The 7,894-nt window shown below is 44.1% G+C and overlaps 1 pseudogene; it reads right to left on the reverse strand.

Moving 5' to 3' along the window:
- Nucleotides 1-305: 305 nt before the first annotated feature.
- On the reverse strand, nucleotides 306-947 carry LOC148931833 (uncharacterized; annotated as a pseudogene).
- Nucleotides 948-7,894: the final 6,947 nt, after the last annotated feature.

Here is a 7,894-nt window from a genome sequence, read left to right on the forward strand (position 1 = left end):
CTGTGCGCGGTGATCCGTCGGGCAGCGTGAAAACGAGGTTTGTAGACAAATCGCAAGATATGTGGGCAAATAATATTTTCATTCATAATCGAGAATATGAACAAAAGCCCTATTTATAGACTAAGGACCCTAGGGTTGATTCGACCTAATCCTATTCATCTCGGGAAAGATCAACAAAGAAAACCCGAAACGGAGCTTATAATTATGCTCGACTCAAGGCAGAAATAAATAATAAAATATCATTGTTCAAAAAGGAAAAGGAAAAATAAATAATTAAAAAGAAAGCAAATAACTAACTAATGTAACTATCTGGAGACGTAATCTCCAAGTCTCTCCGGCGGTCGCACATTCCTTTTAGGTTTCGACTTCGCAATGGACGGTTCTTCACTACGCCTACTTGGTGCACTTCCCCCGTTTACCGCCGGTTGAGGTTGTTCGGGTTGTAGGACCGTATCAACTCCCCCTTAGAAAGCGACATCCTTGTCCTCAAGGAGCACATTTGGAAATCTCTGCTTGATCACTTCCAAAGGTTCCCACGTTGGGGATTCCGTCCCGTCCGGCCAACGGACCAGAACATGCTCACGCGGCTGACCTTCATGCCACAGCATCCGCTTGTCCAACACCCGCACCGGGTAAACCACCGGATGGTCCCCAAAAAACTCAGTTGGCAAATCGGCAGCCACTCCATTCTCATCGCCGGGCACGAACGGCCGAAGGAGTCCGACATGGAAAACATTGTGAATTCTGCTCCCTTCAGGCAGACGTAATTTGTACGCTACCAGTCCTATACGCTCTATCACCGAAAAGGGGCCATAATAGCGGCGTGCCAACTTGGCTGATTGTGGCCGAGCCACGGAGTGCTGCCTGTAAGGTTGTAGTTTCAACAGCACCAAGTCACCAACCTTAAACTCAACATGGCGGCGATGTTTATTCGCCGAATCGCGCATCCGCTGTTGTGCTCTTTCAAGACTGCGACGAAGCTCAACCAACAACCGCTTCTCTCCAGGATCAGCTCCGCGACCGATGGAGGGGTCGTGTTGGATGGTGGGGCGAACACCAAGCTTGGCGGATCACGCCCATATAACGCTTTGAAAGGCGAAGTGCATAACGCCGTGTGGTGAAAACAGTTCAAGGCTAGCTCCGCCCATAGCAGAAAATTGGCCCATTTTGAGGGCCGATCGGCAGTGAATGCCCGTAAGTACTGCTCCAAACCGTGATTCCGCACTTCCGTCTGCCCATCTGACTGCGGGTGATAAGTGGTCGAAAAATTTAACTTGGTGCCGCTCAAACGCAACAAATCTTCCCACACTTGGTTCAAGAAAACCGAATCGCGATCCGATACCAACGACTTTGGGAACCCATGGTGACGGACCACAGTATTTATAAACAAATGCGCCACCTTTAAAGCATCAAATCTGGCCGGTAAAGGAGCAAAATGGGCGTACTTGGATAGGCGATCCACCACTACCATGATTGTTGTATAGCCACGAGACTGAGGCAAGCCAGTGATGAAATCCATCGAAACGTCATCCCATACTTGTGTCGGAATCGGAACCGGTTGTAGTAAGCCAGCCGGTTTCTGCGTAGAGTATTTCGTCGTTTGAGAAACGACACAGGCTTCCACAAACCTCTTTACCTCTGTTTTCATGTTTGGCCAATAAAATTCCGCCGTCACTCGCCGCAGCGTGCGTTCAAACCCGGGATGCCCGGCCGACGGCGAGCTGTGATACTCCGTCAAATTGGCAACCGGGCTGAGGAACGCGAGCTCACAAAGATCCTCCGATTGTAATACACCAAACCATCCACGCAAGTCAAGTGAGGCGGCGCCCGTCCCTCCCTGATATCCTTGGTGATTTCTCTCATCTGCGGGGACGAAGCCGTCTCACGCCGAAGCAAATCCAGTAACTGAGGAACCAGATGGGAAGCGGCAGTCAACAGGGCACGACCCTGGCTCTCCTCCGAGTCGGCCCCTACTTCAGGCGGCTCGTCGGCGTCCGCGCGACGTGATAAGGCGTCCGCCGCCCTATTCGTACTACCCTTTTTGTATTCAATAACGAACTTGTAGCCCATTAATTTGTGAACATACAAATGTTGGTCTGGAGTTTGGACCACCTGTTGGAGTAATACTTTCAGGCTCTTCTGATCACTTCGTATGATGAATTCTCTCCCCAATAAATATTGCCTCCATTTCTGAACCGCTTCAACAATGGCGTACAACTCCTTATGATATGTTGAGGCGACACGGGGTCGTGGCCCAAGTTTCTTACTGAAGAAAGCAATCGGGTGATTATCCTGAAGTAAAACTGCTCCAATGCTCGAGTCGGAAGCGTCGGTCTCAATGCAAAAAGGTTTATCGAAGTTGGGCAGACGAAGAACGGGGACCGAAGTCATCGCCTTTTTTAAATCTGGAAAACCCGACTCTGCTGCTGGAGACCAGTCAAAAGCGTCCTTTTTCAATAAATCCGTCAATGGAGCAACTATGAACGCGTACTGTGCAATGAACCGGCGATAATAGCCAATTAGCCCAAGAAATCCCCTAAGTTGCTTCACATTTTTCGGCCTCGGCCAAGCGGACATAACTTCTATTTTGGTCGGGTCTGCTTTTAACAATCCGTCGCTGATTAAGTGTCCCAAGTATTCGACCGTAGAACTACAAAAAGAGCATTTGGACATTTTGACAGAGAACCTGTGCTCCTGCAAAATGGTTAGGACGGCAGCTAAGTGTACACTGTGCTCTTCCCACGTCGGACTGTAAACCAAGATATCGTCAAAAAATACTATCACAAACTTTCTGAGCAACGGCTGGAAAATAGCATTCATTGTTGCCTGAAAAGTTGACGGGGCATTGGTCAGCCCAAATGGCATCACCAGAAACTCAAAGTGGCCATCGTGGGTCCGAAAAGCTATTTTGAACACATCCTCCTCCTGCATCCGGATCTAGTGATAACCCGAGCGCAAGTCCAACTTCGTGAAGACACGAGCTTTGCCCAGCTCGTCAAACAACTCATCTGCTGTCGGTATAGGAAAATGATCCGGTACCGTCGCCCTATTCAACGCACGGTAGTCAATACAAAACCGGTAGGTCTCGTCTTTTTTGCGAATGAGCAGAACAGGGGACGAAAAAGGACTACTGTTGTGTTAAATGATCCCCTGATCCAACATGTCTTTCACCTAGCGGTGCTCGATCTCATTCTTCTGAAAGTATGGGTAACGATACGGTCTGACATTGATAGGTTTAGTCCCCGGCAAAAGATGAACACGATGATCGAAGGACCGTTGTGGTGGCAGTCCGCATGGTAGACCGAACACCGGCCTGAATTTCTTCAAAATTGCCATCACACACGGTGGAAGGTCGACCGGAAATACTACTGTTTCGCCGGCTGATGCTGCGGTGGTGTCAGGACTCAAAAGCGTTACCTCAAAACAAACTACGTTGTCAGCAGGTGAGAGGAAGGTGGCCAACGAATGCAAACTGATCTCGCGTGGTGGAGGCATTATCCCCTTTAATACAATAGCCTTGTCCCCATGCGTGAACTCCAGTGTTTTTCCCGAAAAGTCCACGGTAACCTTCCCCAAAGACTCGAGCCAATCCATTCCCAAGATTATGTCGGGACCGTGTATGGCCAAAATATGGAAATCGACCGAGAAAACCGTTCCTTGAACCTCCAATTTCGTTTGTCTTGACACATGCGTATAAAGCAAGGCCTCTCCATTCCCCACATAAACCTTGAAAGGGCGAATTGGATCAAGGTGGAGGTGTAGGGCTTCGGCCACATTAGGGTGTAAGAAATCCCTGTCGCTGCCTGTATCAATAAGAACACCCACCTCACGACCTTGTATAACTCCAACTACTTTCAGAGGTCGAGATCTGCGACCTCCATCTATGGCATGTATATGGGTTACTTCTGCCAACGCATTTTCCTGATGCACCCACGGCCGGTTGTTGAAGTGGTGTGGATCCGGAGTTCCCTCTGCCCTCTCGATTCTGCCATTGCCGCCGATTATTGGCCGGTGGGGCCTGCTGGGCGCGGTCAGTTAGTGTGTCCGATAGTTCCAACACGAGGGCCATAGCTGCTGCCAACGATGACGGTCTATGTAGCCGAACACGCTCCTGCATCTCTGGTTTTAAGCCGGCCACAAATAATGTGAACAACTCTGATTCAGGAATTCCCCACACCCGATTTAAGTATTTCTCAAAAGTATCATGATATTCCAATGCCGTCCCAGTTTGAGTCAGCGTAGCAATTAACCCAAAATAGTCCATGAAACTCTGCCTGTCGAATCGATGGCGAACATCTTCTAGGAAATCGTGCCACGTGACAAAGTCGTTGTTTACGCAGTAATTAAATACCCATTCCGCTGCTAGCGGGTCGAACAACATAACTGCATAGTGGAGGCGCTGAGCCTCGGGCATCATGAGATGATCGAAATAGTACTGCACCCGGGATACCCAATTCGCAGCGTCAGACCCATCAAAACGTGGTGGGGCCATCTTTACAAGGTGCGGTTTTTCGTATCCCTGAACATGGGGTTGGTATCGTTGGGGAGGATCCCAACATGAAGGGGGTCGGTCAAACGTGTCACCGGCACCACCCAATTGGGTTCTTGGGTGTTTGTTTCGCGGTTGCTCCCAGCCATACCCATTGCTAGCCCTCCCCTCACGAAAACCATAATTAGGGTTTCGTGTCTGAAAATCCTTTTCTCCTGATCTCCTCCGACGCTGCTCCTCGTACTCCCAATCCTCGCCGTCTACAAATCCTGACGGCGGCTCAAAACCTCGCGGCTGTTGTGGCTCCAGATTGTCAAATTTGCGATCTGTTTCCTCCCCCCACATATCAAATTTATCCAATTTCTCCAGTACACGATCTAGTTTATTATTCATGGGATTGTCGTTATGCGGTTCCTCCAGTGTTCGATAAGCGACTTCCCCGTCGTCAAGTGTCGACCAGTGAAACCCGCCGCCGTTGCGGCGTCCTACGGAGTTGTTGCGACATCCAAACCGTGTTGGCGGGTAATTGTCCGGTCGTGACGCAACCCAAACTCCTTTCCCGTTGTTGTTGTTGTTGTTGTTGTTGTTGTTGTTGTTAAAACGCTTCATGAGTTCACGGATGAAAGCACCAAATGTTAAGGACCTCCTCCTTAACGGTGATCGCCGAAAGTCTCTCGACGATCTGAGTAACAGTTCCGGCGCCCGATTGTGGGGTCGGCGGATGAAATAGTTTCAGGCTATACGCGGTGATCCGTCGGGCAGCGTGAAAACGAGGTTTGTAGACAAATCGCAAGATATGTGGGCAAATAATATTTTCATTCATAATCGAGAATATGAACAAAAGCCCTATTTATAGACTAAGGACCCTAGGGTTGATTCGACCTAATCCTATTCATCTCGGGAAAGAATCAACAAAGAAAACCCGAAATGGAGCTTATAATTATGCTCAACTCAAGGCAAAAATAAATAATAAAATATCATTGTTCAAAAAGGAAAAGGAAAAATAAATAATTAAAAAGATAACTAATGTAACTATCTGGAGACGTAATCTCCAAGTCTCTCCGGCGGTCGCACATTCCCTTTAGGTTTCGACTTCGCAATGGACGGTTCTTCACTACGCCTACTTGGTGCACTTCCCCCGTCTACCGCCGGTTGAGGTTGTTCGGATTGTAGGACCGTATCAAAATGTAAGATAGCCAAAAGAGCAATTTTACATCATGAAGATGAGAGTGAATTGGAATCTACAATTGCGGGGAGGCTGGGAAGGGGCGATGAAGACCACATCGTGATCAACTGCAACGGGGAAGAGTGCAGTTCATGGAAGCGGAGTGCGATTGCGCCATGGATGAGCTTTGTTGTTTCAGCCCGAGCCCCGACATCAGCATTGTCCCCGCTGTCGATTACTCAACGGAGATTGTGAAAATTACTTTTAACAGCATACTGATACATTCAAACATGTGACATTACTGTGGCATATAGGAATACAGTAAATAAACAAATAAAAAAAAAATTATGCACCCTCTTGACATCTTGGTAATAGATACTTATGATTTACTAAACTTTATTGTTCTTTTATTAAGCAATTTTCTTGTCATATCTAAACTAAAGGAAAAGAAATAAAACAATCTATACATAATACATGTGCATAACATACAACAAGAAGTAAAAAATCACATGCCCAACAAAAAAAAAAGTAAAAAATAACATAAAAATATAAATCAAATGGAATATTCGAACATCTTCTAATAATCGTCAAACCTTGTAATCCAAAAAGGTAGGTTGCTAGTAATAAACTTATTTCTAAAGTTTAACTCGTTAACACAAACAATTAACCATTGTCAATCTTAACTACTATAATCCACTAATTGTCAAAGTTCATAAAGTAAAATAAACAGATTTATCAATAGCGTGGACGTGACATAAAGAAAAATTTTACAGTTTGGGAAACTAGTAAAATTCTTGGAAATGCCCAATAAAATCATTTAATAAATTTACCCTGAATTTAGCACACTTTTTTACTTATTCATTTTTCCATGCAATAGTTAAAGACCAAAGTAGTAAATTTATCCCCTCTTTATATATTTTTTAAAAGTATGCTGAATACTTATAAACGGGGTTGTCTTTAACATGAAACCTGCAATATTTGATTATTAAAATTAATTATCTGTATATCTTTGTAGTGTTTGTCCCACAAATATTAGGACATTGTCTCTCTCTCTTTTGTGTAGGCGGACCACAGGTAGGGGGAATACCGGACCTACCGTACTGAAAAAATACCAAAAATACCGATTTTTTGAGTTTTCGATACAGTATTCGTACCATACCGAAATATTCGGTACGACAACGGTATTAGATTTCTTATACCGCGGTATACTGAATTTTCGGTATGCCGGTATATACCGGTATATATATATACTACGGTATACCCTACATACACATTTATGTTTATTTATACTTTGAGTTTAAAAATAGAATTCTCTATTATACAAAAATAAAAATGAATCAAACTTAAATGGTATTTTGAATATTTTGGGTATAATAGATTTTTTTCCGGTATAACAGGTATAACGGTATGCCGTACAACCACAAAAGTACGGTATACGGTATGGTAACGGTATCAAAAACTACCTTATCGAATTTCCGGTATACTGAAAAATTCGGTATGGTGTTTTGTCGAGCAGTTTTCAAGCCTCATCGATCTTTTTTCCCAAACTTTAATCTAACAAACTGCAGATGGCTTCCAAATTTCCAATCTCATCTTCTTGACCAACATATGGTGGTTTTCAATTTTTCACAACATCACTGCTACTTTTTCAATTGCATGGCTAATATTCGATGAAATGCTAACGAGAGATAGTCTCATTACTTTTAACAAAAATTGAATATTCTATAAGGGGAATTGGTTTCTAATATAACGAAATTTACTTTTTTTTTTTGTATTTGTGAAATGAATTCCATTAAATAAACTTCCAACAACAAAGACGCCATCCTATTTATGATTAAAAATTGGAAACCCTATACTGTGCAGGGCTGGTCCTATGCATTCAATTGTAATAAATTGAGGTTTATGAATATAAGAAGCCCACGTAGTACCACAAATACCCACAAAATTTAATACTCTCACTGTCCCATAGAAATAGACCATATTTCTTTTTTCGTCCATCCCATACATACAGTCCATATCCATTCATGACAACATTTTTTCCTTTCTTTTTCCTTTATTATTTATGGATCCCACCGTCTAGTACATAATTCCAATTACTTTTTCTCTTACTTTACTAATTATATATTCAAACCCATGTCAATTTTAAAAGGCCTATTTTTATGGAACGGAGGGAGTATACTCTAAAAATGATACGACCATCCTGTTATAAATAAAGCTTGAAACATATGTAACCAACATAT

Source organism: Salvia hispanica, chromosome 2 (assembly GCF_029641045.1).
Source record: "Salvia hispanica isolate PSC_SH4W2 chromosome 2, Shi_PSC_v1, whole genome shotgun sequence".
Classification (NCBI taxonomy): Eukaryota; Viridiplantae; Streptophyta; class Magnoliopsida; order Lamiales; family Lamiaceae; genus Salvia; species Salvia hispanica.